The sequence below is a fragment of the Balaenoptera physalus genome, assembly GCF_965194825.1.
Source record: "Balaenoptera physalus genome assembly, chromosome: 10".
Lineage (NCBI taxonomy): Eukaryota > Metazoa > Chordata > Mammalia > Artiodactyla > Balaenopteridae > Balaenoptera > Balaenoptera physalus.
Window position 1 is genome coordinate 84,339,844 of NC_138889.1, and position 20,216 is coordinate 84,360,059.

The following is a 20,216-nucleotide window of genomic DNA, read 5'->3' on the forward strand; positions in this document are numbered from 1 at the left end:
GCAGGGTGATGAGCTGTGGAGAGCTGTCAGAAGGTGAACAAACAGGCTTTTATGATAAAAGGTTGAAGTAGAGCACACATGAGGTTAAAAAAAGCATTTATTATAGGATTTAGAGAATTGAATGTACATGACATGATTCTAAAAAAAGGAGAAAAAGTACACTGAGTAGGTAATGACATCATGACAAGAGGAAAGCACTATTTATCTCATCAAAGCTTAGTGAACTTAAATACTAAATCGCATAAAGCATGCGTGTTCAAAATAGTTTGTGGAAGGTTAGATCAGAAAATCCACATTTGAAGTCTGTATGCATACGCCAGAAGCACTGGGTGTTGGAAATAGCACCTGACCTGGGAGGCAGGAGATTTCACCACTTGTTTAACCTTTTTCTTTTTGACTTTTATTTTTTCCTCTATAAAATGGAATTAATAGACCTTATTGCAATAGTTATATATCCTAGAGTCCTAGACTCTTGTCATACCATCTTTGTGGTAACGTCTGGAAGAAAGGTTAAAAAGTTTCTATTCATATGTTCTTGAATTTAGGTAGACTTGAATGTAAGTCTGGTCCTCTTGACAACTATCCTCAGCTGCCTCAATTTTCATATATTAAAAAAAACTTTACTACACACAATGATGCATTTAATCAAAACTCATGGGATGTAAAATGACGAGTTGTTAAAAATAAGTCCTATGAAGAATCTTAATATATACTTCCTTTGGCTCAGTAGTTCTACTTCTAGTAATATATACAAAGGAAAAAAAAATACAAAATTAAGGGGAACCCTTTAACTTTAAACGCAAAGGTATTCAATGCAGTGTTTCCTTAAAATAAAATGAGGACAGTTTTGAAATGCTGTAGCTATCCAGTAGTAAGGAAATGGTTAAATAAATTGTCATGAAGCATGTTTGAGAAGAGATCCAACATAAAAAATACTTTATTTTTAGGTAAAAAGCATGTTTCAACATTATGTAAATAATAGATCTTAATGGCGTTAAAATGCTTAGAAAGAAAACAAATAGAAAGGCAGAACTCAAAATAGTGTGTTTTGGCAATCTAGATAGCTTTGGGTACTTTTCTATTCTCTAAATGTTCCGTTATAAGATTGTTAATTTTTTTTTTAAAGATTTATTTATTGATTGATTGATTGATTGCTATGTTGGGTCTTCGTTTCTGTGCTAGGGCTTTCTCTAGTTGTGGCAAACCGGGGCCACTCTTCATAGCGGTGCGCGGGCCTCTCACTATCGTGGCCTCTCTTGTTGCGGAGCACAGGCTCCAGACGCGCAGGCTCAGTAGTTGTGGCTCACGGGCCTAGTTGCTCCGCGGCACGTGGGATCTTCCCAGACCAGGGCTCGAACCCATGTCCCCTGCATTAGCAGGCAGATTCTCAACCACTGCGCCACCAGGGAAGCCAAGATTGTTAATTTTTAATGGAGGGAGCAGTAGCATACTCGTTTAATAAATCTAGTATAACTTTTTAGGAAATTCCCTGCATTCCTTCTATGTGGCAGGATTATATTTTTGAGACCTAAATGCCATATCCTGAGGGATGTTTGAGAGCTGTAAATGTGAAACCGAAACTAAATCAAACCAAGCCAAATCTCAAAAAAGACAATCCCTATCTAAGGGATTATACATATTGCCCTGAATTTTGTTTTTTTAGCATCTTATTGCCTATTGGATAATATAAGAAACAGTGAAGTAATCGGCGTTTATTGATCTGGAGTTTTATTTGCCTAATTATGTGTTCGCTCTAGACCCTGGTACTCAGCAGCCAGGTTCTGCACTTTCCACTTCTGTTTCCTGTCATATGTTGCTACCCTCACTTCTCAGCCAAAGCATACTGTTTATTTACTGAAGCACTTTTGTGGGCAGAGTGCTGTCTTTCCTGGACCTGTTGCCTGCCCAGGTTAAAGGATTTTGGAAGCTTCTTGTTTGTAATGCACTTTCCTGAAAAACTAATCATTGAACGTAGCTATGTAGGAAAAGCTAGTTGGAAGATGAGGGTAGAAGGAAAAAGCCTGCGTTACTACTGCTCCAAGTGACATGGTAACACAGAAAGTGAAATTTCAGGGATTTTGGGGGTCCTTATTTACTTTGATGCTAACCAGAGTTGTGGTTACCTTGGCAACCCTCACAGCTACTGAACATCTAGGTAGGGAACATAGCAGATACTTCACCCTCTTGTACTCTGCCATGGAGTCAGGAAAAATTAAGTCATGTTAAGTATAGCTCACATGCTCTATGCCTTTTATAGGTGGCTTTTAGAATAACGTAATTTCTTCAGTCACATTTTCTCAAGTCATTATTTCTTTTTCCTTTTTATTTTCTTAAATGGCACAACTCAAAAGAAGCAACTACATTAGAAGCAGGAGAAATGTTCGCAAGAGCAAAGTAGAAAGCACAGACTAATTGAAATGATATGAGAAGCCTTTCAAATTCTTCTCCAAAATAGAAATCGGGTTCACTGTATGTAAATATCCCTGGAAGGGGTTTCCTCATCACATTTCTGTTTTCAGCTCATTGACTTCTAGTGCTGTGCAAATATACTGGATAAGAGAAACAGCTGCTGTTTTAAAATCAACCCCACTATGAGTTTGAATATTCTGCAGAGTTGAGAGATGTTGCTCTAAGCACTATGCCTTCCTGCCAACCTCTACTCATGTGTAAGATGAAGATGCTACCACATGTCGTGGAGAAGCTTGCTGCTCCAAGTGTGTGTCTGGAGGACCATCAGCATCAGCACTGAGTGGGAGCTTATTGAGAAAAGCTTTGCGTGCACAGCCCAAGTCAAGTTATCTCTTATTCCCCAGACCTTCTGGATCATAATCTGCATTGTAACAAGGTCCCCAGGTGATTTGAGATGCACAGTATAATTTGAGAGGCACTGGTGGAGATCCTGACAGCATGTCTTGGCTCATGGCAGACGCTCAAAAACTAACCATCCTGTTCTCCTTCCATGTAGCAGATAGAACTTTACTCTTGCTTCAGAACAAATGGACCCTATTTTTATTTATTTATTTATTTATTTATTTATGGCTGTGTTGGGTCTTCGTTTCTGTGTGAGGGCTTTCTCCAGTTGCGGCAAGCGGGGGCCACTCTTCATCGCGGTGCGTGGGCCTCTCACTATTGCGGCCTCTCTTGTTGCGGAACACAGGCTCCAGATGCGCAGGCTCAGTAGTTGTGGCTCACGGGCCCAGTCGATCCGCGGCATGTGGGATCTTCCCAGACCAGGACCCGAACCCGTGTCCCCTGCATTGGCAGGCAGACTCCCAGCCACTGCGCCACCAGGGAAGCCCCCTATTTTTAAGGTTATGCAAAAATCCCAAATGGCCATCCTTCAACTCCCTTTGTCATTGTGGATTTTTCACAGGTTTGATATTCTGTTCTTCTGTGCAGTTTAACACTTTATTTTTTTTAAATTTTGGGCTGTGTTGGGTCTTCGTTGCTGCACGCGGGCTTTCTCTAGTTGTGGCAAGTGAGGGCTACTCTTCGTTGTGGTGCGTGGGCTTCTCATTGTGGTGTCTTCTCTTGTTGCAGAGCACGGGCTCTATGGTGCATGGGCGCAGTAGTTGCAGTACACAGGCTCAGTAGTTGTGGTGCATGGGCTTAGTTGCTCCACGGCATGTGGGATTTCCCAGACCAGGGCTTGAACCCATGTCCCCTGAATTGACTGGTGGATTCTTAAGCACTGCGCCACCAGGGAAGCCCTTAACACTTTAATCTAACATTAAACCCAAAATGTGCTTAATTAGTAAAATTATATGCATCATTACCTAATCCAAATGCTTAGCTTTTGGAGGTATTTATGACACGTTAAATTCCAATCTACACGCGGAAAGCCTAAGTTAACATAACTATACTAAAATCACAATTAAATATTTGAAAAGTAAGTTGAAGAATGAGGAGATTTTTAGGTAAATTCCAAATTTTTATGAAGTCTGGAATGTTTGAGGGCTTTGAGTCACATTTCTTGCCTGTCTTTGACCCTCTCTAGCAAGTGACTTGCTACGGTTTATAAAAATGTAATAGAAATAATATGAACTACCTAATCCAGGGTCAGTGAAAGTAGTTACATTTGCCCCTCTGTTATCATGTTTAGAAATGATTGCTTTTTAGGGACAGGCATCTGCATGGACCCACACACATGTATATGAGAAGGCCTTCAATACATAAAAATTACATAATCTTATCATTCATCACCACTCACTTTAAGAATTAGGAAAAAGTTTGAATCATTGAATAAATAAATGCAGTCAGATTATTATTTTCAAATATATACAGTGATTTGAATAAATCATTTAACAAAGTGTTCCCAAGTAGAGATCCTCAGGGACCAGCTCTAATGAAAACTGAAGATGCTTCTGTAATTAACAATCATGTGCATTAAAATTTTACTTTCTTAAACAGTATAAATGTGCTTTCTGCCAGGCTTATCTCATCTTAGTGATAGCAGGATCCTTTCTCACCTGGTTAATGCTGGTGACAGTCTATCACCTCCCCCTTCGACTCCCCCACCGTGAGCAAGACTGTCATCCACACCAAAAGATGATGGTAGATATTCGATATTGAAGTTCCCACAAGAAAAAGATTAGCCTGCATGTATCAGAGATGTCCTGACCCCAACAATCTTTTTTTCTTTCTTCTAACATACTCATTAACTGAGAAAAGTTTCAAGTTCAGACTTGAACCAAGAAAGTTTCTCTCACATTCCAAATTGGCAGAGCACATATTGACAAACTTTTAAGTTAGAGAACTTGGCAGTCACTTTCCTCACCGTGGAATGACAAATATAATTATATAGAATAAACCCTCTAGCATTTCTTCCCTTGGCAATTAATTACTGTGAGTTGTGTCTGGGGATACAGAGTCTAGCCCTGGCCCCCTGAGTCTTGTAGACCTGACTGGGTCACTTAGCCACTTGCAGCCTATTTTCTAGGGAGCAGGGACTCTGTCCTGTTCACTGATGTATCTTACTGCCTAGGAGTGTAACTACCCTACACATTGAATAAACAAATCTACTAAACCTGCTCTGTCCATCTCTTTACAGGGAGAGTTGAGAGCAGAGCTTCCCAACTGGGGTGACCTGTCCCACTCATAGCCCCAGTTGGTGACAGGTCTGTTGAAATACTGTTCCTCTCAACCTGGGGGCAGCAGGGCAGGGCCTGGGGCAGCTGGAACTCTGAGGGCCTTCTCTTAGCAGCTTCTTCCATTAGTCCAGTGGCTCCACACATAAAGTGTTATCATTTTGTATGTGTGCCATGGCATAGAAAACATTGGAAAGCTCTTCTTTAGAGCAAAAGTGATAAACACAAAATGTCTATAGGGACCAGGCAGTTAATTTGAGTGAATCAAGCCTGGCATAAATACCTACTAGGTGATAGTTTGGCCCTGGTTTACAAAGCAAACATAATGAACATGAAAATGTTATATCAAACTGAAATTGATCATGGGAACTTAAATCCTGAAGGCATCAGACACAGATGTATAATATAGAAAGTGAACATCTTCATGGAATTATTAATATGTTTCTGATTTGAGTTACACAGATATCAGCCTCTGAAACATACGGAATTAGAATGCCATACTTCTGCCTGTTAGTTTTATCCTCTGAACCTCTACCCTTTTTGGTCCTCATTTTTTTCCCCATGCTTGTTTCACCTTTTCTATTACCAATTAGAGTTCATTTCTCTCACGTCTATTCCAAGCTTGCACATGTAAATGCACACACCGATTTGTGTCATAATTTTTATTTTGTGGCCTCATTGTGTGTTTTTAGTTCTTGATACCACAACTCCTTTTTTCCCATCTTTTATGTAAGTGCCTAGAAAGCACCAGGCATTATACTAAAGTCTTGGGAAAAAGATTAATATGACATGATCTGTGTCTTGAGAAGCTCATATTATAGTAGAAGGAGACTGTATGATAAACCTTTAATGAAAATAATAATAAAATTTTATTGAGCGGTAATAAAATTCCTTGGGTACTAGGAATTTTTCTAAGTAATTTTGCACTTATCATCTCATTTAATCCTCATGAAATACATGTTTAGATCCTATTTCCTAATCTAAATTTTCTGAAAGCTACCGAAGGGATGCTAGGATTCTAGGACAGTAAATTCCAAGATGGTGGACAGTCTTGATACATTTTCTTGATACGTTCTTACTATATGCACTCAGCTGCCCTTGCATTCTTGGTCTTTCTCTCATTCCAAACACACAGGTACTTGCATAGCCATGATCTGTGCATATGTAAGGGTTTATTATGGTTTGGGTATGGCATGCTTCCATATTTCAAGGATGTCAGAGAATCTCAGGGTATACGTGTGTGTGTGTGTGGTGTGTGTGCATATTTATACACATAAACTATAATTTATTAAGAGTTATCAGTGAAGAAGGAATTCTCTGTAGGGTATCTCCACTACTCACAGTAGTCCTGCAAGGTAATAATAACAATCTCCATTTAAAAAATGAAGGTAAAAGGGAGTAGGCAGTTTGTCCAACTTCACATAAATAGTTAAGTTCCAAAGCTTAGATTCATATTCATATTTGACTTTAAAATCTAGGTTTAGCCATTGCTTCTCTCTTACTTAAAGTAATTTAGTCCAACCATTCATCTGATACTCATAACACGCCTACAACTTCCCTGTCAAGTGGTAAAACAGCTTATGCCTTCAAAATGGAAATGACAGAGTGCCTATGTCATCTAGAGACACCTTGGACAGCTCTTGGCTTTGAAAGTTAAAATATCATAAAGTTGAAAACATCTTAAAAATGAAATCCTTCTTCCAATGAGGATGTTCAGATCCTGTCCCTTGAACTATGTAGACATTGTTTACTTTTTCTTTTTAGCAATCCTTTTGTCTTGTCTGAACTTTCCTTTTTTCAGAGTGACTATCTCTGGTTCTTCATCTGGTCTTCATAGTGCAGAGTTTCAATTCTCTTCCCTTTCCCTGTTCCTCTCAGAACATGTCCAAAGTTAATAAACCAAGTGTGATGTGCTCAGCCCGCTCTTCATCCTCTTTCTTCTCGTAACAGATTCTGCTTTTCCCCACACCCTATGCAGCCACTGGCCAAGAAAGTGATCATATGACAAAATCATGGCCAACCATATTACCCCACCTCTCTGACAATAGTGATTAGGACAAAGGTTTCCATATGGCTACAGCATGGCCAAACAGAATTCTTCTCAGGGATTGCGATCGAGGTATAGGGCCAGAAACTTTCTCTTTCCACTGGAACAGCTAAGCCGAGACTCTTGATAGTAATGGTCCCTGACAGTGGTGAAGGCCTGTATGAAATAACAGAGGGTAAGACCAGCATACAAAATGAACAGTGACAAGCAGAGATGAGAAATTCGCTCTGAGACCCTATTTTCCATCCCTCAAGTCAAGGTTCTAGCAGCTCCTTCTCCAGGTTTGTAGGTTACCTGAAAACTCTTCTCAGCCCTGTAAGCCAAAAAATTCCTTTCTTGCATACGGAGTCTCTGTCATTAACAAGGGAAAAAAATCCTGATCGATGCACCCCATATTAAGGTATAGAGTTTGGAACTGAAAATACTGAAAAAAACAAGCATGCCACCTCCCTTTCTTCAGATAGTCTTATCCTACAATAAGACCTCAGAATCTTTTCATTTTCTCAGCAGCCACGCCAACACTCCTGACTCAGAATGAGCTTGTTAACAAATAAAATACCTATGAATTTCATATTTAATCTGATGTACTAATGAGTTTAGATTCTTTTAGAGCCTGATTCTAGAGTCCAACATATTTGTTCTTTCTCCAGCTTCATGTAATTTGCATATTTGAAAAGCTTATACTTCCTGACTATAGCTTGGTGACCTTGGACCAATCTTTCAATTTAGGTAATGTAAAATTTGAAAAATATCTATCTCTTTGGTTATTGTGGGGATAAAATTCACGTCGAGGGATTAGCACAATGCCTATCACATAGTAGGTGCTCAAATGTGGTAGCTAATTTTAAAAAGAAAGAAAGAAAAAAAAAGAGAGACCTTTGTTAAACAATAGAAAATTGTGCTCTAGGAATTAATCAGTCCAGTAAGTAGGATCTTTGATATGGTTGTTAGGCACTTATGAATCTATTTCCCTGTATGATTATCCAGGTTATGTTTCTGTTTTGACTGTGCCAAATGCCTTGCTTAATCCAGGTGAACATAAGCCACCTCTTTAGAAATTTTGTCCAAAGGAGAATGAAGCTAGTCTGACCTGACTCATCCTTTATAAACTCCTCCTAGCTCCTGCTCATCTCCACTTTCATTTCTAATGTTCGCAGACCATTTCTTTTTTTTTTTTTTCCTTTCCTTTTTGACTGTGCACATTGTTCTTTATTGATGATACATGAGCAGGTAGGGCTCCCTAGTCCTCTCCCTCTTCTTCAGGAGCTCTGGGATGGAAACTGTTGAGGATGGGATATTCTCAGTGTGTTGGGGAATTGAGTTGGGGCAAGGACTCCTTAGGAACTGAGGGCTTCTTTCTTCCTTATCTTGTTTTCACTGAGGCTGGTGGTCCAGGGATCTCTTACTCCTTGGAAGCCATATGGACCATAAAGCCCACCCCCCTTTTGCTGTAGCCAAACCCATTGTCATAACAGGAAATGTGTTTGACAAAGCAGTCACCGAGGGCAATGCCAGCCCCAGCATCAAAGGTGAAAGTGGAGTATTACTGTTAAAGTCGCAGGAGGCAGCCTGTCCTCAGTGTAACTCAGGATGCCCTTTAGGGGGCCCTCTATTGCCTGCTTCACCACCTTCTTTCTCAGTGTCATCACATTTGGCAGCTTTCTCCAGACCACAGGTTAGATTTTTTTTTTTTTTAATTTATTTATTATTTATTTATGTCTGTGTTGGTCTTTGTTTCTGTGCGAGGGCTTTCACTAGTTGCGGCAAGTGGGGGCCACTCTTCATCGCAGTGCGCGGGCTTCTCATTATCGCAGCCTCTCTTGTTGTGGAGCACAGGCTCCAGATGCGCAGGCTCAGCAATTGTGGCTCACGGGCCCAGTTGCTCTGCGGTATGTGGGATCTTCCCAGACCAGGGCTCGAACCCGTGTTCCCTGCATTGGCAGGCAGATTCTCAACCACTGCGCCACCAGGGAAGCCCCAGGTTAGATTTTTGACTCATTGGAGCTGGGATCTGGGATCTGGGAGGCCATGCCAGTGAGCTTCCAATTCAGCTCAGGGGTGACCTTGCCCATAGCCTTAGCAGTGCCCATAGAAGCAGGGATGATGGTCTTCTGGGCAGCCCCACAGCCATCATACCACAGCTTCCCGGAGGAGCCATCAGCGATCTTCTGGGTGGCAGTGATGGCATAGACCATGGCCATGAGTCCCTCCATGATGCCAAAGTCATCATGGATGACCTTGCCCAGAGCACCCAAGCAGTGGTGGTAGAGGAGGCATTGCTGACAATCTTGAGGTTTTTGTCATACTTCTCATGATTTATGCCCAAACATGTGGACATCGGCAGAAGGGACAGAGATGAGGATGACCCTTTTGGCTCCATCCTTTCATAAGCCCCAACCTTGTCCAAGTTAGTAAAGACATCAGTGGATTCTACAACATATGTAGCACCAGCATCACCCCATTTGATGTGGGTGGAAGCTTGCTCCTAGAAGATGAAGACGGGCCTTCCATTGATGACAAGCTTCCCATTCGCAGCCTGACTGTGGCATAACTTGCTATGGGTGGAATCATACTGGAGCCTGTAGACCATGTAGCTGAGGTCAGTGAAGGGGTCATTGATGTGCAATATCCATTTTGCCAGAGTTAAAAGCATCCTGGTGACCAGGCATCCAAAGTGGACAAATCGATTTACTCTGACCTTCATGACTGTCTCAGGGATGTGGCCAGTATTGCACAAGAAGATGCAACTGTCTGTCAAAGAGGGAAGAGCAGAGAGCCCCACTTCTTTAATAATTATCAAATTGTGCTTGAGATTCACCTGAGGCTTTAAGGTCTAAAGTTTGTATGTAGCTAATTACTGTCCTTTTTAAAAAATAAGAACCACTGTTTATTTGCAGCCTTGTGGCACCAAGACCGTCGAAAACAGCACAATAATTTCAAACACAGGTTTTTTAGTAGCCTGAAATGTAGCCTCATTTAACTCAGCAGGTGCTTTCCTATAATTCATCCAGCTACACATAATGGGAAGTTCCTCTTACCGATAGTGTTCGTTATGCTTTTTTTTTCAGTCTGAAGATCATTCTCAACACATAAAAAATATGTATATATAAAAATATATGAATATATGTATATAATTTTATTAGTTCATAAAAGAAATCATTATGTGTCAAAATTTCAAGTTTACTTTATTACCCTTGCTCTGGAAATTGGCATCCGTGCATCTAGGTTATAAATGTTATTCCCTGCTTGCTCTCAATTGGTTTCATGAGTGAATCACTGGGCACCACCTACACTTTGTTCTCATGTCAGACCTGCAGTCTTCCATAATAGCAATCAGTCTCAGGGGTTTATCTGTGTACTTTTTTCCTTTCTCTTTCACATCCAATTTAATCATTTGATTATGCCAGATACAGTTTAGACAAATATATTCTTCCTTGCCCTTATGAAAGTCACTCTAACTGAGCTTGTCAAGTGAGACTTTACCTTAGAGGCACCTATATTCATACAAATTAAGATATGGTCAATAATTATAAAAAATTCCTGTTCATTAACAGTTCCTAATTTATTATTACTCCTTAAGATACTATTGTTTTTAAATGTTTTCATGTTTTTCATAACTGAATCACACATTTTTGCCTTACGTAGCAGTAAGTCAACAAGCCTTACCAAGTTAGTGGGGGGAGACATTGTCTGTCTCTGTCTAGGCTAGGTGCCTCAGACATCTCAGTAACAGAAGTATTTCATTGTGTAGAACACTTTGTTTATCAAATTAAATGCATATTAGAGAGCTAACTGGGAAAAAATAAAATTACAACCCCACAAAGCCATTAATTAAAGTTATCATAAGAAAGGATTATGATGACTTTCTCTTGCACATTAGACTGTGTGCTTTTGTTTTTGTTTTTTGTTTCTTTTCTTCCCTTATCCTTTCAGGTGGCCTGGAGTTCAGGATAATTGCAATTACCCTCATTTTTATGCTCTTTGTATCTTGTAACCACCGAACGTAGGTTCAGCTGCTCACTGCTCACATGCCAATAATTCTAGACACAAGTGTCTGTAGAAAAGAAAGGTGCTTTAATCAGAAAAGCTGGCAATCTGGGGAGACGGTGGACTTGTGTCCAGAGACCAGCTCCAAAGATTCTCCTCGGTCATGACAATTTTGAAAGGGAAAAGTGTGGGGGGAGGGGGCGGGGGAGGGAGGGGAAGAATCTCAGTGAATCATCAAGGCAGGAGATTGGGTTCTACATCTCCATTGAGTGCAGACTGGTTTTCTCTTCAGATGTTATCTTGCCTGAGTGATCTGCCTGCAGGATTGCTTAGGGGGGCTACTGGGGGGAGAGAACTAGTCTTCTTTTTATCTAGGAAAAGAATCAACAGGTTAGACAAGGCATGGTGTGCATTCAGGAGAGCATAAGTCGGGAGTTAGTTTCAATTGCTTAGTGATCTCATTCCTTAATTAGGTCCTTGTAAGGTTAGAGGGGAACAGAAATGGGCAAACGGGAAAGGGGCAAAAGAGCTGCTTTCATTGTAACCTCCTTTGCCTCTCTGCTTGCTTCCCGTCCTCCACAGCTTATAGGTGGAGGCAAGTATAATGCCACTCAGTGTCATTGCTTGGAAGTTTAAAATTTTGATACAATCAACTAAAGCATCAAATACAAAATACAAACTATCAGCATGCATTATCTACCAGACTTATCTGCAGATTGGTTAGAAAGGAAAGAAAAAAAGAGAAAAAATATTTTCTAGGCATACTTCTTCCCTTCTAAAAATCTGAGTCTAGTTTTTCCGAGTGAAAGTGAATAGAGTCAATGCTAGGAAAGGTGGTACTTAATGTTTACCTCCCTTTCTTCCCAAATAGGGTTCACTGAATTCAGATTTAATTATTTTATTCTTACCTTTGGTAGTAAACAGATACTCTTTTGGTCCCATTTTCTGATTATTGCACCCTGATTTTTCCTTGAGAAAGTACTACTTTCCCATTCTCTCAGTTTATGGGATCCGGATGAACATTGCACACAGGAATGGCTTCCCTCTGCCTAGGGATGAACACTAATCCACGTTGGTCCATTTAGAGCTAGTACTGGGGGCTTCTGATAAAAAGAACAGAAAAGCAATGTTCTTTCTCATGCAGTTGCCAAGAGAGTATAATGCAAATTAAAAGCCTTGACATCTATTTTGCCAGCAAGAGGAAGTATGAAGGCTAAGAAAGAAGCCCACACAGAGCAAAGCATAGCCAAGAGATGAAGAAAGCAAGTCTTAGTCTTGATAAGGACTTTTGAGTACCTGGATTCAGCTGCTCCTAAAGCCACTTACTTCTAAGAATCTTGAGCTACGTAATATATTAAAGGCCTGTTTTTGTTTAAACGTGTGGAGATGAAAGGTTTCCTATCTCTTACGAATGAAAGAATCTTGCCTCATACATAATTTTCCTCCCAAAACATCTCTTCATTTTCCTGAGCACTGAAAAACATATCATTTATCTGCTGTTTGTTTTTCCACCTTGTAAAAAAAAAGTACACTTAGAGACCTGTTTGTCTGTATTGCCTCTTCTCATTAACCTCATTCTCATGTCATGCTCATTTTTTGAAAATCTTATTACTGTATTCCCTGGGCCCTGAAAAGTGATTGGCCCAATACTAGTAAGCATTCCTCCACATTTCTCTGTTTCCTATATTGGAATTTTCCCACTCACATAGCCTTTAGCTCATCATGTAACTTCTCAAAGTTACTTATCTGATTTACCTATCCTTTCCTAGTTATATGTGAAATCCAGTCATTTCACTCTAACCTTTAAATTTAGTGTAAAAATAAAGGCCTTGTTAATTGAGAAGGAAATTGAAATTAATGTCTTTATTATGAGTGAAGGGGGACCTTAGAAGCTCAGTGTCTTAAATATCAAGAGTTGATTTCCTCACCTGCAAAGACTTTAGTGTCAGTATTTAAAATTTGTAGTTCATTAAAAATTAAATTTTAGAATACTAAAAGTATTACAGTTTATTCATGTATTTTTAAAAATTTAAATCTTATTTATCCAATTGTTAATAGCATAAAAGGGTCTTTATTTATTTATTTTTCTAATTCACTAATTCTCTTTTCTGAGACAAAAAATCAGGATACTTCTACTCATACTTCCCTTGGTACTATTCCTTCCCTCCTCCTTCTTCTCTTTCTTCCCCCCCTCCTCCTTCTTCATCTGACTAGATTCTTTCAAACAGCCTACTTTACGTTTGAATTGCAACACATACATTTTAAAAACTGATGGTAAAATAGCAGTATTTTTCCTATTCATTTCTTTTAATTTTCCGTAATTTGGATCCCAATGAGCTGTTATCATACACAAACAGCCTGGCCCCTTGAGATGTTCTGAGATGAAGATAATTTGTACACATTGTGATTGTTAATAGAGAATTTGTTGTACGACACATTCTTTACAATGCAGTAAAGATTATTATAATTGGGGGCACAAAATAAAACCTGCTTCAGCTAGGAAATTGCTCAGATACACGTTATTTTTATGCGTCTCCTTGGGAAAGGGCAGGCCATGTCAAGGACTTACATTTGATATTAAAATAACAAATTATCAAATGATAACACCTTCAGGGAAACATGCTTAGCTACCTATTCAAATTACATTTTAAATATTTCTCTCCAAGTGAAAATGTATCACTTTTAATATCCTGAGGCTGTTTATCAAGTTGGTTAAAAGGGTGAGAAGCTATTAAGAAAAGCACATTTTTGAAAAGGACACATAATCTCTGCATTGTGTGTAAATTATGGTAGCAAACCAAGTCCAGAAGCATATACATGGAAGGAATAAAGAAGAAAAAATAGTTGTGATGAATAAGGAGGAAAATGAAGTGAAAGTGTGACAAAGCATCTTTTTTTAAATTGTGGGAAATGTCCTTGGTGAGAAGACTGAATTTGGAGAGGAATCCAGAGAAAAGAGAAATGCCAGGCATGTTGTCTTTCTTTTCAACCAATGTAAAGGATACTGTTGTGAGCCACACTGGTCCCTCTTCAGGACTGAAGGAATTATGCCACCAGTTGCTGGGAGTATGACTGCTGACAGCTCTTAACTGCGAACCCTCTCCAGAAATCGCCCTAGGCTAGAGAGAGCTGCCTCTGATGGAACAGCCTGTATCCCATGACTGGTTGGTCCCTGAGGCCAGAGGTCCGGACTCCTTGATGCAGGGAGAGCTAACTCTGGAGGGCTTTCCCAGCTTCCCTGTGGGGACAGCTGCAACATTTGCTGAAAATGAATCAACTTCTCTCTGCCCAACTCTGCTTCCTTCCTGTCCCTTGCCCTCCCCAGGTGCGGATCCTGAGGACCTCAAATAAACTTCTTGCATGTTAATCTCCAACTCAGGGCTTCCCAGGAAGCCCAATCTGCCGCAATGTATGCAATTATTTCTCTGGTTGCTATTGTTTATTGAGTAAATATTATGCATTAAGGACAATGTATGCACTTTACATGGATTATTTATTTTGATCCTCATGGATTCCAAGCCATTGGAGTTAGCTATGGAATGATAATGGTGGTCTCATGGAATATGCCTGCTCAATGGCCCAGATTTGAGTATTGTCAACCAAGGAAGCTGTCATTTCTTTGTTTAAACCCATCACTCTTAGATTAATATATAACATCTGGTTTTTTGTTCCTAACCACTCCTCTGTCTAATTTCCTACCACTCCTACCTTGCTTCGTGTGATGATCCACACACTCTACCTTTTTTCAGTTCCTATAACTCAGCAAACCCCTTGCAACATCATGGCCTTTGAAGATGCCATTCTGTTGACAAAGGATACTGTTTTACCCAATGTTTCTACCCCATCTGTCAATTCAACTACCATTTATCATTCACTGTTCCTCTAAATTTCATTTTTCTCAGAAAACATCCTCTGAAATACAGATTAGTCAAATCTGACTAATATATAAACCCTCTTAGCAGCCAGGCCTTCTTTGGGGCACTTGTCTCAGTTGTAACTGAACGATTCCATGCATATTTTTCTGTGAAGTAGGTACATACTTAAAGGGAAGGTTGATGGGGTAAAGACATGTGCAGTGAGTTACATGAGGTCAAGGACCACTATCTCTCTTATTTACCACTGTGACTTCAATACCAAGCTCTGGACTTGGCATTTATTAGATATGTGTAGAAATGACAGAAATTTATTTCTCTGCCTTTTTTTCCCTCTGCTTGCATTTTTTTTAAATTTATTTATTTATTTTATTTATGGCTGTGTTGGGTCTTTTTTTTTTTTTTTTAATTTTATTTGTTTATTTATTATTTATTTTTGGCTGTGTTGGGTCTTCGTTTCTGTGCGAGGGCTTTCTCCAGTTGCGGCGAGCGGGGGCCACTCTTCATCGCGGTGCGCGGGCCTCTCACTATCGCGGCCTCTCTTGTTGCGGAGCACAGGCTCCAGATGCGCAGGCTCAGCAATTGTGGCTCATGGGCCCAGCCACTCCGCGGCATGTGGGATCTTCCCAGACCAGGGCTCGAACCCGTGTGCCTTGCATTGGCAGGCGGATTCCCAACCACTGCGCCACCAGGGAAGCCCTGTGTTGGGTCTTTGTTTCTCTGCGAGGGCTTTCTCTAGTTGTGGCAAACGGGGGCCACTCTTCATCGTGGTGCGCAGGCCTTTCACTATCGCGGCCTCTCTTGTTGCGGAGCACGGGCTCCAGACGCACAGGCTCAGTAATTGTGGCTCACAGGCCCAGCTGCTCCGCGGCATGTGGGATCTTCCCAGACCAGGGCTCGAACCCCTGTCCCCTGCATCGGCAGGCAGACTCTCAACCACTGCGCCACCAGGGAAGCCCACTGCTTGCATTTTTAACCATAATGTTTTTCTCCCCTTTCCTTGCTAAGATGAACATACATACGGACATGTGTGTATATGTAGGTGTGTGTGTGTGTTTGTTGGTATAAAATCTTCAGACTCAGTTTCAAATTAACTTTTTGTCTTAGAATAAACACTCCCTTTAAGCTGACTTTATATATTCCTGTTTTGATATGAAAAATAGAGACTCTATATCCAAGATTTCAGGATATGCCTCACAGCTTCCTCTAGTTACGTGAGTATGTTGCCATTTCCAAAGTCTTTGAACAATTATATTTAATCACTTATTTCTACTATACACAATGCTACAATACCTATACCTATACCTATAGCTTATACCTATAAAACAAACTATTTTTGTATTTTCAATTGACTTTATTTCCTAGGATAGACCAAAGAAATGCTTGTAAGAGATGAGTAAGCCCTTTCTGGACTGAAAAATTTTTAAAAACTTAAAGTCCTTAAACAACTTAAAGTGATAATGGATCTTTAATTTCTTTAAGTATTTTGATTTCTCTGAGTTCCCAGTTGGTTTTGAAGACTCAGGTACAAGTAAAAATATTATCAACCTAGAAAGTGAGTGTGGCTAGCTGGGTTTGGTTTTCTTCAGCCTTTCAGGAAATGACAAAACGTTCAACCTTTTGAGAGAATTTAACTTTATGTTCCTATATTCAATGCTGACACTGCTAAGAATGAATCATTAAATGTGAGATGAAGGCTAAATGGAAAAAATGTTTAACCAACTGTCCTTTCCCAGTGCTACATTTATGAAAAACTATATTTTGGATATACAGAATACATTTCAATGGCTAGGATATAAGAGGACCAAAAAAGATATTTGTCAATTTTTGAAATTCATTTATAAAAAGCATTTTGCATACTTATAGAACCAAATTTTGATGACTGGAATGGTATGTAGAGGGGATAGGAAGGGGAGGTTCTTCATTAGTTAATTGAATGAAAGATTTCTTATAAAGTGCAATAATGGTGCTCATTACATACTTCAAGAAGAGGAATTGAATTCAACATGGAAGGAAAAAAGCTAATTCATCCTTTTTGTAAATCCATGAGCTTTGGTTGCATGAAATAATAACCTTACTTACATAGAATTCAACTAAAAGAGGCTTTCAGTTAACCAGATTTATGTTCCCAGAGTTTTACTTTGGAGAAAAATAAAGAACCCAAAGACCAACCAATAAATATGTGTATGGTTCATGTTGTTGATTGATAGTTTAATCCTAAAGTGTAGATCTATACTACCAAAAGCATATTTATATATTTTATGCTAGACAATGAGGAATGCCACTTGGGGTGATTTAATTTTTGAAGAAATGTTTTTGAGTGCCTAAGATATGCCAGATGTTGAGATAATCACTTTGGATTAAATGGTAAACTAAAATAGATATTATCTTTGTCCTCATAGAGTTAAAATCTAGTGAAGGACATAGGCATGGGAAAAACTTATTTTTAAAAATTAGGTAAATCAAGACTCAGGTAAGTACTATATGGAAAGTTATGTGATGCTTTAAGAGTGTGTAATAGACCTAATTAAGAAGGTGAAAGAAAGCTTTCCCAACAAAGGAGCAGTTGGAAAAGGAGATGAAGAATGATGCAATTATTAGTTCAAGAAAAAAGAGAAGAATTTCTTAAGAGATGAGCTTTAGGAAATTCCCTAGTGGTCCAGTGGTTAGGACTCTTCGCTTTCACTGCCCCCAGGGCCTGGGTTTGATCCCTGGTTAGGGAACTAAGAAAAAAATACACATGACTGGAAATATGATAACTTTTAAAGTGGTAGAAATATTCCCATCCAAAGAGTTTCATTTCATTATTCTTTGAACAAATATTGTCTAGTTGTAGCAAGAAATCATCTAGATTATAGGAATGTGGTGATGAACAAGAAAAAGTTCCTCACCTTGAGGAGCTTCATATCTGGTAACCCAAGACAAGTTAACCAATAAAGAAATAATTTCATATATTAATAAACTTAGTATAGAAAATAAACTTAGGTAAAGGCTAGAGAGTGAATGTGACAGGAGGTAATTCTTTAGAGATCCATGAGAAATTGTTAGCATAAGGAGGAATACGAGGAGGGTAAACAAGGTGTGAGCAATAATTGTAAGGTCCCTGCACCAGACACTTCATTCTGAAAGGCCAGGGTGCTTGGAACTTGGTGTGGATATAGAAGAGAATGCAAGTTGATGAGGATCTTGGAGTCACAGACAGAATTAAATTTGTGCAAGGCCTTCTTGACTGTGGTCAAGAGTTTGGGTTTTATTCATATCAAAGACTTTGGAAGGATTTATGCAAGAAAAAAGAATTAGTAGGCCCTAGAAGTAATTTGGCCATGAATTGATGGTAACATCAATGACAGTGGTAGTGAGAGAGAGAAGAAGTGAGATTTGGGATGTATTAAGGATAGAAGCTTACGGATGGATTGGACTTTCAAGGGCAGGAATAGAAAGGAATCAAGCAGAAGTGCTAGGTTTTTAGCGTGACCAACTGGGTTCAGCATGGTGCCATTACCAAGGTTTCACCATATTCAATTAAATCCTCATATGTCTTTCACCTTAACACTTGACCACCCATCTAAACATTCTTATATTGTAATATTGAGTGCTTACTTTGTACCTTGCAAGAAGCACTACCCTTTAGGGACACAAAGATGAAAAAGATAAACTATGTCCCCACCTTACTGAAACTTCTAAATAGGAACAAATAGACTGGAAAAAAATACGTAAACAAAAAAGTCCTACAGATTATGATAAAGGAAATAAAACAGCTCCTGGGATAGAGAGTATATCATGGTACCTAAGTTAACTAGGATGGTCAGGGAAAAATTCTTAGGTGGTACCTAAGCCAACATCTATAGAATATAAAGGAGTCAGGCATATAGAGAACCTGGGGAGGGTTTTAAATTTTTTTTTAATTTAGCATTTAATTTTTTTTTCATTATCTACCAAATGAAGACTTCATGACTCTGACTCTGGTAAGACTAGTTCTTATTATATACTCTTAAGAACAATATTACCACCGTTGTCTTATTTTCCCTACTGTAGAGCATTAACTTCTTTTGATCTTTCTTTCAAAGTAATTTTCATATTCTTATTGATTAAAAAAGTAACACAAAGCTACACTAAATCACATTACAGAAATACTAGTTTCCATTTACTTTACCATTCCCGGTCTAAAATATACATTGTCAATAGTTTTTGTATACTATTCCACCTTTTAAATATACATGTTTATATACTATATTTGCTCTATTTTAACAAAATGATACAGTATTAACTATGTTCCTGTAGTGCTTGTGGGTTTTTGTTTTCATCTGTTTTTATTTTTCACCTTGTAATAATATCTTGCATAGCTTTCACTGCCAACACATATGGAACTTTTCATTGTTTTTAGTAGTCACATCATAATCCATTTATGGATCTAACATTGTTATTTAGTTTCTCAATTTAAGAATGTTTAGGTTCTTTCCATTTTTCACCATTATTATGGATGATTAATGAAAAGTTCTTTGCAGTTGTGGGGTGTTTATAAAGAATGTAGCAGAAATGTTAGGTCAAAAAGGTATGCATATTTTAAATTTAATAGGTATTTCTATATTGCATTCCAAAAGCTTATATCACTTTCTTATAAAACTGTAAAGTACCAATTTACAGTTTTCTTTGATAAGATTACATATTAATGTATCATTTTTATGTTCAGTTCCTTGGTAACCAATGAAGTTCATGTTGATGCTGTCTCTCTTCTAACAGATTCCTCACTTCTAACTTCACTTATAAATGGTAATGCTTTAATGGCCATTTGTCTCACCATTCTAAATTTCTTTCTGAATTTCTGAATTTCATTTTTATTGTCCAAACATGCCTCGCATATGCAAAACCCCAAATCAAAACAGCTTCAAAATTTAAAGGAGGTATTTGCATTCTTAGCAATGAACACAATTTGGAATATGAGAAAAACTTTGTGCGAGGCTAGTATTTGTGCAAATGAAAGAGAGAGCAGTAGAAGCTGACACTGTAGTACTCTGCTAGTGGCAGTCAATTCTAGAAGTTCCCATTGGAAGATGTTCCACAGAGATATCAAAAACAATAAACTGTGTACAAGGGTCAGCAGGGAATATACTTCACTATTATTGGGTAGAGCACCTATATCTGTGTGGAAGTTACTGAGGATTTTCCTTTAAACACGTGATGCATTTTTCAAGTGTTCCATGAATACTTAGGAGAATAAATCTG

At 38.9% G+C, this 20,216-nt stretch overlaps 1 protein-coding gene and 1 pseudogene across 4 annotated transcripts in view; one reads left to right on the forward strand and one right to left on the reverse strand.

The window, feature by feature from the left end:
• The window catches only part of LOC309667784 (uncharacterized protein), a 518,308-nt gene that overhangs the window by 161,964 nt on the left and 336,128 nt on the right, over window positions 1–20,216 (forward strand). The window lies entirely within an intron of this gene.
• LOC309667997 (glyceraldehyde-3-phosphate dehydrogenase-like) lies at window positions 6,559–9,838 on the reverse strand (annotated as a pseudogene). Its single transcript has 2 exons — window positions 9,130–9,838; window positions 6,559–8,821 (listed from the first exon to the last, which is right to left on the reverse strand). The product of its transcript is annotated as a glyceraldehyde-3-phosphate dehydrogenase-like (transcript).